Source organism: Magnolia sinica, chromosome 13, assembly GCF_029962835.1.
Source record: "Magnolia sinica isolate HGM2019 chromosome 13, MsV1, whole genome shotgun sequence".
NCBI classification, from domain to species: domain Eukaryota; kingdom Viridiplantae; phylum Streptophyta; class Magnoliopsida; order Magnoliales; family Magnoliaceae; genus Magnolia; species Magnolia sinica.
In genome coordinates this window covers 36,249,906-36,264,883 of record NC_080585.1, presented here as the reverse complement: position 1 = coordinate 36,264,883, position 14,978 = coordinate 36,249,906, and the positions used below count along the sequence as shown (strand labels likewise).

Below are 14,978 nucleotides of genomic sequence, written 5' to 3'. Positions count from 1 at the left end.
TCTAGCTTTTTGATTGTGACAAAAAAAAAGTACATTTTGGTTGAAAATTAGAGTGCCGGTCTCCATCCAAATGAAATTTATCCAAAGATTGGTGCCTGTGAATTTCCCATCACGGAGATTTTCGCGCCTTCATCAATCTGCAATTCGATGCAATAGGCCAATGGTCTGGATTACAGAACCATGTGTCCCATTGTGGAATATAATGTTTGTCCTTGCACAACTACAAATGGGAATGTAAAATCTGTAAACAAGAAACACTACTCTTAAAACAACATGAATGCAATTAAAATCTACAAAAAAGATAAGTATTAAATAGGTGCATATAAGGAAAAAAAAATTCCAATAAATTTAAAATTTTGAACGTACCAACTGATCCAACCATATGTTGAAGAAGAGAGGCAACGTGCACATGGAGAGAGGAAATGAACCTTGCCAACTCTTTTTTACTGCAACTAGAAAGTAGAGAAATAGGAATAGATCCTGAAGTTTTATACAATGCCTTGTAAATAGCAAAGCTAAAACAGAATGACAAAAAAAAGAAAGTATAATAAAATTTCTAAAGACCTGCATACACGCATTCACTTTGCTACTACAAACATGTAAATAGTCTAAACTAGAGTTTAATCAATTATTGTGCATGAGGAGACATGCCATTTGCATTCCCAAAACGATGCCCAACAACAATGACTGGAATCCTATGGTTTCCTGCAGCAATAGAAGCCGTATGTTTGTATTTCAAGTTCAAGAATAGATATGCAAAACCATCTCTAATTTATTCTCCTACAATATCAACAAAAGGTATAGTCAGATGGCAGGTTCCTCTGCTTCAATGTCATTGACAACCCCACGGCATCTTGGGAATCCATAATAGCAAGTAAGGTGTTCATCTATCGAAAAAAATCTGCAGGTGAAACACAAAAGAAACCAGCTTAATTACTACAGAAAATGGAAACAAAATGCACATCATATTAAGACCATAAAGGAACCTTTCGTCACTGACCTTTCCAAAATCAAAATCCCATTTCTTCACTGATAATTGAGATATTCGGTCGAGAATTGGAGAAGATCCGCAAAACATAAGGAAATCAATAAAAAAAGAAAAGAAGAAATCACTCACCTTTCCAAATCCATTGAGATTGTGAGAGAGAGAAAATGCTAGTGCTTTTGAAAATGGGATGATTTTTAAATTTTTTTTTTAATTATTAGAAAAGCTAATCAATATCTCATTGAAACCCCCAAACATTGGCTTCATGGATGGAAAAAAGAGGGAAAGGAAAAATCCTAAACCCCCTCGCATTGCATCTAAAAGACTCCCTTTTTCTCTTTACAAAAAGACCCCTTCTTTTTTCTAAAAAGGAAAAAAACCCAAGGACCTAAAAAAAATAGCAAAAACCCATCCAAAACCATCAAACCCTAGTCTTTTGCAACAGGGGCATGAAGCCATGGTAAGATCCCATCGTTTCCTTGCAAGGATCAAAACTAACCTCAGAAAAAGTCTTAAAAACCTCTTCCAGTTCTACTCCATGGAATCTCTGCTCATCCTTCTCGAGAATCTTCAAAACCCCCTTGAAAAAACCTACCTTGCAGGGCAAAACCAGGCCACCGCACGTCTGAAATCCGAACTCCTCTTCTGCTTTCTTCAGGAGGGAGACGAAAATCGGGAGGTTGAGGAACTGGGTTGGGATCACGAACCCCCTTTGAAAAAAATCACCTCGCAGGGCATTCACGGTTGATGCATTGGAGAGAGAGGGAGGAGAACGAGAGAGATGGAGCAGAGATCGGGAGGGAGAGAGAGGATTAGGAAAGAAGAGCTTAGGGAAAGCTTTGATTAGGGGAGAGAGAGAGAGAGAGAGAGAGAGAGAGTGAAATACCATGTTTGGGCACGGCTCTGTTTTGAGCGCGCGCCCAAATTTGGGGGTCTTCCGACAGACGGATGTAGACGGTTCGATCAGGGGCTCCGTGGGGCCCACCATTATGTATTTCATTAATCCATTTCAATCCATAATTTTCATAAATTATTTTACTTTAAGACACCAAATTTCAAGTATATTGAAAGCTCAAGTGGACCACACCATAAGAAGCAACTGTAATTTAATATTAATGTTTCCTACCGTGTGGTCCACTTAAGCCTTCGATCTAGTTGATTTTTTTTCCATCCTCTAAAGTAATATTTACAAATATATAGATGGCTTAGATAGAACATATAGTTTTTTTTTAGGCCTCATAGATCCCCTTACAACACTATTAATTATTAATGGTGTATCAACTTTTTAGCTACGGATTAAAACCGTAGCAATCATAGCTAAGGTTTATATCCATAGCAAAAAAGTAACGTGGTTTGAATCCTTTGCCTCTTTATTTGGTAGTGTTCTCGAATCCACAAGAAAAAAGCAAAGAAAATAGAAATAAATGGGTTCACAACCCTTTAAATAGGGATACCAAGCAATGAGAGAAATTTCAGAATCATACTACAACTAAAACTCCTAGAATTCGCAACTTACTAGGTTGTGATGTCGACTAGTGCACAAGGTTTTTGGCTAAAAATAATGTCCTATTTGGCTTCACCAGGCATTTTTCGCGTTGGGCACAAATCCTAAAGCCCAACGGATAAAGAGTTATAGTCAAACTAAAACTTACTATTTATAGTAAAAACAGAATTAAAATAAGGAAACAACCGTCGATCTGATGGTATTTTGCAAATTCGACTTGCGCAATGGGTGGCTAAAGTAGCTCATTTTACCCCAAAAACATATATTTTATGTCCAATAACTCATTCCGGATTGTAAGATACGCCCGATTTAATTAAGGTCTGATGGTCCGGATCAGTTCTATTATTGACCGGCCCTTTTCTGATCTATCTTGGCCGTGAAACTTTCTGCAACCTGCTATACATCACGGGTTGTTGGATTGCCCACTAGCACACGTTGAACCTGCCAATTGGACAAGACGTGGCAAGGCCTTCATGCGTCAAGTGGATCTGTGCCCTGACTTTCTTTATGCATTGCTGCTTTTGAGGGGCGTATTGCTATTCCCAGCTATACCAGCGCCAAGACTGCGTCGGTGTGGTTCTGAGTAGTACACTGCAAGTTCTGTGTTACATTGCTCAAATGCTATCTGGTAGTGCTCTTGGGTACTGTGCAACAATTTCGCAAATTAGAAATTCCGATGAGGCATTCGATCGTTTTGGTTGAGACGCTAGCCATCTAAAAGATTAAGGAAGTCTCAAAACATGTGGGAGATAGAGGTCCAAGAAATCAGGGAGGAAATTGATTGCACTCTATTGCATTGGAACATATTGCCCATCCACAACTTGAAGTGTGTGCTTGGAAGCCTCACAAAAATCTCTTCCAAATTTACTTCAAAAATTTGAAATTAACATCAAAATTCTCAAATTCTATAGAGCTTCAAGAAAGAATATGTTCCAAATTTACTTCAAAAATTTGAAATTAACATCAAAATTCTCAAATTCTATAGAGCTTCAAGAAAGAATATGTCAATAGGCTTTTATATATATATATATATATATATATATATATATATATATATATATATATATATATATATGTGTGTGTGTGTGTGTGTGTGTGTGTGTGTGTGTGTGGGAAAAGGTACTATGTGCTCGACCTCACGAGTCCCTTGACCTCACGTGTGGGCCCCACCGTGATGTGTGTTGACCATCAACACCGTGCATTTGATGGGTACCCTCTAAATTATGGGACACCCCAAAAATCAGCCGTATACGGAACTCAAGTGGGCCATACCATCTAAAATCATGTGAAACACCGTTAAAACATATAAAAGCACTTGGTGGGGCCCACCTGAGTTTTGAATACTGCTGAAACTTGGTCTGACACTCATCCAAGTGGGACACACATAATGGATGGACTGGATTTGCAAACCACATCTCGGTGGGCCCAAAAACTAATTATGAATGTTTTAATGGTGCACAGCCCCTCCCCACTTCTATATGTGGTGTGGCCCACAATAGTCACGTATTGACTTGATTTTTGAGAGCTAGGCCCACGATGGAATGGTGCATCTGACTGATGGGGTAGATGTTCGAAACGCATCACGGTGGGGCCCACACAGCTCGACCTCATGGGACGGACTCGTGAGGTCGAGTGCATAGTACCTTTTCCCTATATATATATATATATATATATATATATATATATATATATATATATATATATATATATATATAGAGTCATGCTCCCCTGCGCACCTACGCACGTGCGCACCTTTGCACACGTGCCATGGGTGTCTAATCTGAACGGTCCATGTGATGCGGAATCCCATAAAACCCCATGTGACAAATTTTCACCCCGATCTAATATTCTAGTGGGCCATAGCAAAGAGAAATGCAAATCAAGGGAGGAAACTGTTTTCATTTTTCATGGCCCATCAAAGTTTTAGATCAAAGTAAAACTTGGGCCCGGGGGGTTTCAGGAGGTGCTGCTTCACATGAACGGTTCAGATTTTGGATCCACATCACATATGATGGGTTCTCAAAAAAGTTCGTACGTAGTACGTACGAACTAGCACAGTGAGACGGGTTTCGTTATATATATAGATATAGATATATATATATATATATATATATATATATATATATATATATATATTTTGTTATCTTATCATTTGTTGTAAACTTTGTCATGAAAAGATACCTGCATGTTGTTACCAGGACCTCAGTGTTGAAACGAGGTATCTTTCACTCAGCTACCACTTTAGCCATGGATCAGGGTGTGGCTAATGTAAATATGCTAGAGTGCATTTTCATTCATAAAGATGCTCCAAATGAGAATGTCAGTGGTACGAATGTACTGAGATGATTGAGATACATAGTCTTTATTTGAAGATAAACCGTCTTTTCCTTACAATCAAGCAAAAGATAATTAAAAATTTTTTCTCATGTTTTTATTAATTACAAAGAATTACATAAATAATTGTGGCATCGCTTACAATCAAAGCCAATATACTCCCTACGTACCATCACCAATATTCAAATTCAAAATTCACATTCAATCTCAAAGTTAAATTTTCAACTCCATGCAATCAATGCCAACTACTCTCTTGATGATTGGGCTATTATTTCAAACTCAAAATTTAAATATAACAATTTATTTTAGATCTTAAGTGAGGTTACTAAGTTCACTCTATTGACCCAAATTGTTTGGCTCACAAGTTGACTGATGGACCTTAATATATCACACCTAGTATTGAAAAGTTACTGTAAAAGATGATCTAGTACTGAAAAGTTACTGTAAAAGAATCTCGATTGATCAAAGAAGTATTTTCTTTTTCCTCTTTGAAAATAATTTTGGTCTCTTTATTTCCCTCTAGCAAAAGTAATTATTGTGTTTTATATTGGTATCCTAGTATAAACTTTTCATTATAATTATAAGACAAGCCCTTTTTGCGCCACCTTGTATTTTGGGTCAATTGATGTGCCTCACAAGAGGCCCCTCTCCGGAATTGATGGTCGCGGAAGGTGGTGGACCGGTTACACCCAACTCAAAGGTTTCAAATTGTAGCTTATCTTCATGCATGAGCCAATTCCACTGTGGTCACCATTGTAGTACTTGGAGGAGAAGCTTAATGTTTGCACGAATATCCTCCTTCATGCACTATCTTTTCTTGCGATTTTCCAACTTCTCGAACTGGATTGGATACTCGTGAAGCTTCCTCGTTTGGCCACTTTGACAAAGCCTCACCAGTCTTCGTAATCTAACGGGTTCAAATCACACAAATAAGGCCTAGAAAAACGTGTTCCATATCATTTTATCCTTTTTTGGTGTACTCTAAAATTTGAAAAATTGTTGCACATAATGCACCTATTCCCATTAGGTCTAACTCGCAAAATTTTGAAAAATCAATTCTAGCATCTCCCTTGAACTGATCATCCATTGCTGAAGTTGTGCCATTTAAAACCTCCAGTTCTTCATGGTCTTTGCAATTTTGGCAATTTGATTTTAAAATATCTCATTCTGAATTAAGATAGTTTCCATGGATTCTTTGAGTTTTCATATGACAAATTTTAATTTTTCCATATCCTTTTTTATGATTGCCACTCTACTTCCATCTCATGCTTGATCAAAACCGTACTAAGATAATTGAGATAACTAGTACAAATTCAATGATGGACTGTTCGTCCTTGCAATCAAGTAAAAGATTGTTGGAAAACAATTCAACAATGGCTGAGAATTATATAAATAATTTTAGCACTCCACGACAATAGTAACAATTGAAAATTAGTCAATTTTCCCCTACAATCAAGGCTCATCCACTCCCCTTTATTTTGGCAAAAGGTGGGAGCACACTACCTATAACAGTGTTGATAAGAAAGAAAAGCTAACAGAGAAAGGAGTGGGCACCAAAAAAAAAAAAAAAAAGACTAGGGCCCCCAATTTAAAAAGACACCTCAATTATTATGCAAGAAGAATACATGACATAAAATTCAAAAGGAGGATTAACTAATTATATGGCCAACTGCAGGAAGCTCAAACAAAATAAACACCCAACTAATCTTAACAGATACCCCCAAGCTCCCTTATCATTTCTAACCTCACATTGTCCATAGAGCCAGGCCCCAGACTTCTCCTTATCCTCTTCTTTTCATAATTCATCTATTAAATCTTCAAAAATATGATTTGTAAAGAAATAAGAAGGTGGTGTCTGCTTGCCCATGTAATCTCAAAGAGTAACAAAAAGAGTAGCGGAAATGTGGAGGACTTAGCAGAGAACAACTGTCGGATTCAGTAATCTAAATCTAAATGCCGAGAGAGGAGGGGAGGGGGGGAGGAAGATGAGAATGACTTCGGTTTTCTATTTTCCCTACGAAAATCTATCTCAGGCCGTTCTGCCTTTCGAATCAGCAACCGCTAGCGGAGATTCAGCAAGTGTCATGGAAGAATTGAGGGGGCCACAGACATCTTGGATGAAGCTGAAATTTATATGGTCCACTTATCCTAATAAATAATCTTGACCTTTTTTTTTTTGGCAGAAACAGATGGCAAGGTCTGATTGACCTTATGAATGGTTCAAATGACTCCTTCGATAGGACACATAGTTGCAATGACGATGGACATCTTACCCTAGTGTGGGGCTTACATAGCATCTTTCAATCATCTGCTTCTAGTGTAGAAAAATAATGTCTTGAAAAGCAATGCTAATAGGGCAAACCACGCAATACTGGGTGTACTTAGAATAAATACCCGTGAAATATCACACCAACCTGGAGGAGGAATCCAGTCTCATGCATGTGCACGTGTCCAACTAACCACTATCCAGAATAGTAAAGGGTAAATTGCTAGGGGATCTGCAATAACTGTTTTAACCCCTCCTTCCACTAGGTTCTATCCTCATGTCCATGGGATAAAAATCAACCAAACTACATCAAGGGAATAATGGGGATGGGATGTTAACCATAGATTTGTCTGAAGGGCCACTGTCGTCTGCACATTTCAGCTGACCCCTAATTAGTGTAATTCACTGGGATGAAGTGAACGTCCGAAAATTACCCTTACAGGTCACGGCGTGAAGTTAAATGTTGTATAAGCAATTTTGCATGATTCCCTTTGTTATTTTCCTTAGAGGAGTTTTTTCATCAAGCTATAAAATATGTATGGTTAGAATTGTTGAGGGACCGCGGAAGCACATATAGATGAATCAAGCAAAGTACTCAAATCGCACAATGAGGTTCAAACATAAACAATCCGATTTTAATGTGGAAAAATCTTTTTGTGAAAAAACTATGGCATAAAGCAATAGTAATGCACTACGAAAGTAGAAATTACAAGAGATAAAGATTATCTGATATGAACAAGTCTCGAATCTCCCTTATAAGTCATTGAAAACCCTGTGAAACGAATTAGAAAGCTCCAATATACTCCCCATATATATATATATATATATATATATATATATATATATATATATATATATATATATATATATGAGAATCACAATCAAAATAAGAAACTAATTTCGCACTTATGAAACACTGCGTTACTCTGCGCAATCATTTGATGACACTTTGATGGCATTGAACAATCTTTAATGGTATCGAACTAAACATTAAAATGTTCCAGCGACTAAACATGTATTTTATGGATTTTTCCGATAACACTTTCGATGAGAATTTGATAGCATTGATGACCCATCAATGGCATCGAACCCCTTCGATGGGGATCGAGTAGTTGTCGGCATCGAATGGTCTGTCAATAGCATTAACAAACCTTGTTGTTGAAAGATTTAAAACATCAACAATAAAAATAAGCATTTTCACACGTTGGAGGTGGTGGATTGCCATTTATAGTAGGCCTATAGAGCTTGCATCTTTCGTAATGATTTTTTTTTTTGTTAAGTACATCCCTAACACTGAAGAGGAGATAATATATAAATCCTGATGCGAATTTAATGGTATTGCAAACACCACTCCGGCCCTGGCTGGAGTGTATTGATGTGTTGGGTGTTGAAGGGCCATTGTAATATATGTATTTAATAACCAGCCATCCATTTATTTTTTTTTAGCTCATTTTCGAACATGAACACAATATATATATATATATCTGAAGCTCAAGTAGACCACACCAAGGAAACAATGGGGGCAATGACATACACCGTATAAATCTTTCTGTGGTTCACCATAATGTTTACTTTTCATCTAATCTATTGATAATGCCACTCATAATTAAATGAAAGGAAAATACAAATATCATCTCAATCCAAAACTTTTGTAGCTCTGCCGAAGTTTTTTGCGCTTTCAATCTGTTTCAATTTTTTGTTCATGCCAAAAAATGAGGGAGTAAAACAAATGTACACCATGGATGTAAAACCATACACCACGTTAGGCCCCAAAGCACCCAAGGCATCCAGACACCACCGCTGGGGTGGTATTGGCAACACCACCTGATCCACTCCAGTAAATCCATGTATAGCATTTTAAGGTATGCATGTCTACTTGTCCAACTGACGTGGACACGTGGATAGAAAAGGCTAATTGCAGAGAATTTTTATGCCGAAATTTTCCTTTGGACTCGGTGGCATGCGTCCACATCACCCGTCTAGACGGTCCACCTCTTCATGGTGTGCTTTGAAAAATTCATACTCAGCAGATAATCCAAAACTTCGAGCTAAAAACATGCAAAATGTATGTAGAAGATTGTTCATAGAATATGACCCAGCCAGGGCTTCTTAAAACCATCTTATTGCTATGATTTTTGCCCAATGCGGTGACCGGATGTAGTGGACGGTTCTGATAAGTGATGGGCATGCATGCCCGGCAGTCCAAATACAACTATGTGCATGAGGGAAATGAATTGGCTACCTCCCTGCCACCAGCCAATAGCTGATGGTAGGTGCTCTGTGGGCCCCACCATCATGTATGTGTTTCATTCATGCCGTCCATCTATTTTTATAAAAGTTTTGGATCATGCTGATCTTTATTTTATTTTTATTTTTTTCCTTCATTTGGGTCTGTATGGATCAAGCTGATCTTTTTTTTTTTTTTTTTTCCCTTCATTTGGATCTGTATGACCTAATCAACAGATTGGATGTCAAATAAACAGTAGTGTGCCTTAGGAGGATTTTAATGGTGGATATCCAAATTGCTATTGTTTTCCTGTGATGTGGTCCAGTTGAGATTTATATCCCTCTCATTTTTGGGATCAAGCCCTAACATGCTCTGTAAAAATGGATAAAGGGAATGGATGAAACAAATACATCATGGTGGGCCCACAGAGCACCGACCATCAGCCACCGGGCTGGTGGCAAGGGGAGTAGCCAATCCGTCTCCGTGCATGAGGAGGTTTTCACGCACCTGGCCCATTACATCTACCCTTTTAAGCCATGTTGTCTCACGCACGTGTGCCACACATGCATAAAGTACAAATAGTAAGGCTTAATTAATCACAATCCTAACCATCCAATTAATGTCCAATACATCATTTGGATTGGCAGTAGTGGTTCAATTCAACCAGCAAAATCAAATAGTTGGGCCGATTCATCAATGTAAAATTCTTGATAGTCCAAATTAACATTAAAAAAAGAAGATGATAAAATTGGATTCAACTCAATACCATTTCATCAAGAATCGAGAAAATATCATTTTGATCGTGACCGGTCAAAAGGAGTTTAAGATTCAGTTGACTCAGTTGACTCCACGAATAACAAAATCCATTAATGATTGTCTCACTTAGGTACCTATCCATACCCGAGTGCCATGTGGATGAAATTTTGGTGAGATCCACCCCGTCCAGTAGGCACGTTGTCTCATTTTTAATATCTAACCAAAAAATAATGATGACCCAAAACTAAGGTAGGCCACACCATTAGAAATAGTTGGGATGGGACGTCCACCATTGAAAAATTCAAATACGTGGTGCTACTCGACATGGAGACAGATGAATAATTGAATAGGAATGCCTTATGAGAAAATGGAGTTTACTCAACGTGTTGCTAATGAAGCTTTTAGGTGTGGGAACATAGGCACGTTTGTGCACCCCAAGGTACTCTAGGATCTTTGATTCGAAGATAAGCCAATTCCATGTGGATTGAAAAAAGTGGCACATTGGGGGGATGTTCCCGTTGATGCGATTCTTCTTTTAGATGTGGACTGCGTTGTTACTGTTGACGCTTGATTGCAGTGATATGATATCAGGAAGTTGAAAAGTGAATTTTCCTTGACAGATTTCTGGTTTTGGGCAATGCTTCAAATGATAGGATTGTGGAGGCAATTGAAGATTGAATTTTCACTTGGTATCCTATGCAGATTCAAACCGGTACTTTTAATCCACGCGGAACGGGCATTTTTCCGTTGCTTGGATGTTTCCAGTATGTCATAAATAAGGGATTTGGATAAATTGAATAGCTTGGTGAATCAATCGAGTGAACCCTCGTATTGAATTCCCATATTAAATATATCAGTCTTCAAACAATTTTGAATATGTTTGATTGATTGGCCGGCTGGGTTGATTGATTGAGAAAATTTTGAATTAATCGGTTAACTCTCTTGACATTTTTGGCCATGTTCGATTGATCTAAACATGGGTGCTTAATTGATTGAGTGTTGATTGATCAGTGTTGATCAATTGATGCATAAATCGACAGTGCATGTAATTTTATGTAATTGCGCAATTAGTTTCATATTTCAGTTGTAACACTATATATATTGGTGTAATTGTAAGATTATTATAGAACAATAAGGGTTAAGTCAATTCTAAGGTTTAAAATAGAAAAAATGAGGGTTTTCACATCTATAAGTTTATCAATCTCTTATAATTCATTTTTCATAGTAGATTTTACTATTGTTTTATACTGTGGTTTTTCTCGAAAGGATTTTTCACATAAAAATCATGTGTTCCTATGCATATTTTGTTGCATTTATCTTTTATGTGTTTGATTTGAATTCGAAGCTTTCTTCTATGATTCCTCAACAATTGGTGTCAAAGTTATACGTTGAGATTCGAGTTTGAATCTAAAACATGTCGATAAAAAGATCAAATGTTAAGTATGAAACTGAGAAGTGTTCAGTCCCTACTTTGTAGTCTACTTAAGCTTTGGACACGCCCCATTTTTTGATTAATATCTTAAAATGATCCGAGAAATGCATTGAACGGTATGGAGAAAGTCAATCCATGACTTAGGTGGGCCAAGAGCTTAAAAATAAAGTCAATCCATGACTTGGGTGGGCCACACCAAATAATATAATAGAGAGGGGTTTCCTTAAAACATTCATAATCATATATTGGATCTGCCTAAATGTGATTCACATATCCAACTCACTCATCATGTATGTCCCACTTGGATGAGGGGTCAGACCAATTTTCAGCTGCATCCAAAACTCATATGCGCCCCACCAAGTGCTTTTATATTTTTTAGATGTCTTCACATAGTTTTAGATGGTATGGCCCACTTGAGTTTCGTATACAGATGATTTTTAAGTTTCATAATATCACCTTACTATATACACGCAATCCGATCCTAGACAAAACGAAGATTGAGTTTTCTAAAATCAATTGTATTCAAAATGTTCATGATGTGAATTTAGATGTTTTATATGTGATTTCACACTTTTCACTGTGATGTGATCTACATAACTATTATATTTGAATGAAATTTAAGATACATGGTGAAAATATGATTTATTGGCTGATAGACCGAATGGATCATGGGTCGCGGACACTTTCAAAGCCAAGATGGATTAAAAAAGTCCCAACAAAGTGGGTATTGAACGCCCACCATTAAAAATAACATTCATAAAAGTTTTGGATCAAGCTGATGTTTGTGTTTTCTCTTAATTCATATCTTTTTGATATTTTGAACTTGTTGGATGTCAAATAAATATTACTATGGGCCCAAGGAAGGTATATATGAACGGTGGAAATCATTATTCCACACTATTTCGCGTGGCATGGTACACTTGAGTTTTGGATTTACCTATAAATTTGGGATCAACCCACACCGTTCATCCATTCTTCTAAATCATTTTAGTGAATCATTCAAAAAATGAATCATATCCAAAGATTAAATGGACCACACCACAAATACAGGAACATATTGGCTATTCCCCCTGACACCATCCAATGGCTGGTGGTTAGTCCTCTGTGGGCCACACCATGATGTATGTGTTTAATCCATGCTGTCCATCTATTTTTAAAGATCATCTTATGGCATGAGACCAAAATGAAGCATATCCCAATCTGAAATGGACTACATTACAGGTAACAATGTTGAATGAGCGCAACCATTTAAAACATTTTGGGGGCCATAAAAGTTTTGGATCGAGATGATTTTTGTTTTTCCCCTTCATCTAGGCCTGTATGACCTAATAAACAGATTGGATGCCAAATAAACGGTACAATGGGCCTTATGAGGATTTAATGATGGATATCCAATCACTATTGTTTTCATGTGGTGTGGTCCACCTCATATTTATATACTCTTATTTTTGGGCCCCACCATGATGTATGTTTTATATCCACGCCTTCCATCCATTTGGAGAGATCATTTTAGGGCAATATCCAAAGAACGAGTTAAATCCAAAGCTCCAGTGGACCCCAGCACAAAAAACAGTGGAACAATGGGACAGTATCTAATCCGCGTGATTGGACCCTAGGAAGTTTTTAATTGTGTCCATGGACCCCACGACTATCAATGGAATGGGCCATGGTGGGGCCAATACCTGTATATGCTGAGAGGCCCACTATCCCACGTGACATTGGCCCACCATAGAGTTTATTTGCCATCCAAGCCGTTGATTTGGTCACATAGACCTAGATTAAGGGAGAACAATAAGATCAGTTTGATAAAAAAAATTGAGTGGGCCCCACATAAAAAATGGTGAGCATGAAACTATTTCGAAACATGGCCTAAAAAAATATGTGTTCTATCTAAGTTGTCTATCTATTTTAAAAAATTATTATAGGGCATGAAACTAAAAATCAGCTAGATAGAAGGCTAAAGTGGACCACACGGTAGGAAATGTCACGCCCCAAACTCGGAAATGGGCTCACAAAATTCCCAAACGCCGAATCTGGCGCTGACAGCCTCCGTAGTGCCCCATTCTCGGATCCCAGCACTCACGTGCCTGATTCTGATCTTGGGATTCTACAAGGAGGATTTTCAGTATGATTTTTTTTTTTTTTTTTGTAATGGAGCATAACCACAAGTATAACCAAGTCATAAAGGTAACATCATCATCACATATCCACTAATTTAATCATTTCAGTACAATGCTGAAAGGGAAATACATAAATAAAAAATCCAGCGCCTGAAGACCGCTGCATGCTCTAAGCTCAACACTACTACAACCTAACATCACCTGCACGCATCTATCGTACATAAGCTTATAGAAAGCTTAGAGGGTGGTGTAAGTGTGTGCACAAGATAAGTGTTAAGTACACCATAAAGACCATAAATCATACATAATCGGAATAAGCGAAAATACTGACAAGATGATGAATCATACGATATCGGAGTAAGCGGAAATATACTGGTAAGTCCAGGAGTGCTATCAGCCGTACCAAGGTTATGCGATGCAAAACATAATAAGACAATAATAGATGCTGAGGATGCAATGCAATATGCAAATCCTGACGAGCCATGAATACCATCAACCTCATTTAGGCCATATAAGTGTAAAAATATAGTAATCCAAAATGCTAAGTACTGTGGATGCAATGTGATATGTGGTGCGAATGAAATGACCATGTTGGGATGTGAAGTCGGGATGATAGTACGAAGTATCACAGGCTATGGGTCCATCACAAGGGACTTCTATCCAAACCAGTCCCATACCTAAATTTGGATAGTTAGACACAATGTGGTAAACTCCTAATCTTAGGTTAGTCGCGCGCTCACCCGAAATCCTGGCTATGCGATGGTACACGTAATAAATCGTTACGCACCACTAGCTTGAGTGGATAGTGAATGAATGAATGAATGAATATGCAATTCCTGCTCAATAAGTCCACATACCAGTATGGTTACTCTCTGGAGAAATCAACAGGGTCTATTATACTCGACACCGACTGCCTCCTCCCTAGCTGCACAGCCCAGCGAGCGGAATAGACCTCACTATCCGCCTGACCAGTAGTCTGTCAATATCTACCCGGCTCGTCGATAGCGGACCCATTTACGAGCTGGTCATACTCAGCCTAGCTTATAGCCCCCTCACTTGGGCAGATAAGGCCACACCCCCTCCCAACCGACCATGACACGGTGGGAGATGTGGCCTACTGGTATTCGGCATTCGGGCGCTAATGTTCCACTCGATCTAAACGTTGGGGCTACTCCTAGCCTCGGAGGTTCTGAAATTTTCACCCAAGGACATCCTAAGTGCCCATAGTGCTAGAACCAAATATTTTTGGTGTCCCATCTGGCCATCCACGATGTGCCTGTGGAGGCCACGACCCTGATGTCACTAGGGCGTACAATGATCAAGTTACATATATACGAGATGCATGAGTCACACC

General features: G+C 38.2%; 1 long non-coding RNA gene across 1 annotated transcript; it reads right to left on the bottom strand.

Moving 5' to 3' along the window:
• Nucleotides 1-539: 539 nt before the first annotated feature.
• LOC131224097 (uncharacterized) lies at nucleotides 540-1,837 on the bottom strand. Its single transcript, XR_009160826.1, has 2 exons — nucleotides 1,581-1,837; nucleotides 540-901 (listed from the first exon to the last, which is right to left on the bottom strand). It is a non-coding gene; the product is annotated as an uncharacterized LOC131224097 (long non-coding RNA).
• Nucleotides 1,838-14,978: the final 13,141 nt, after the last annotated feature.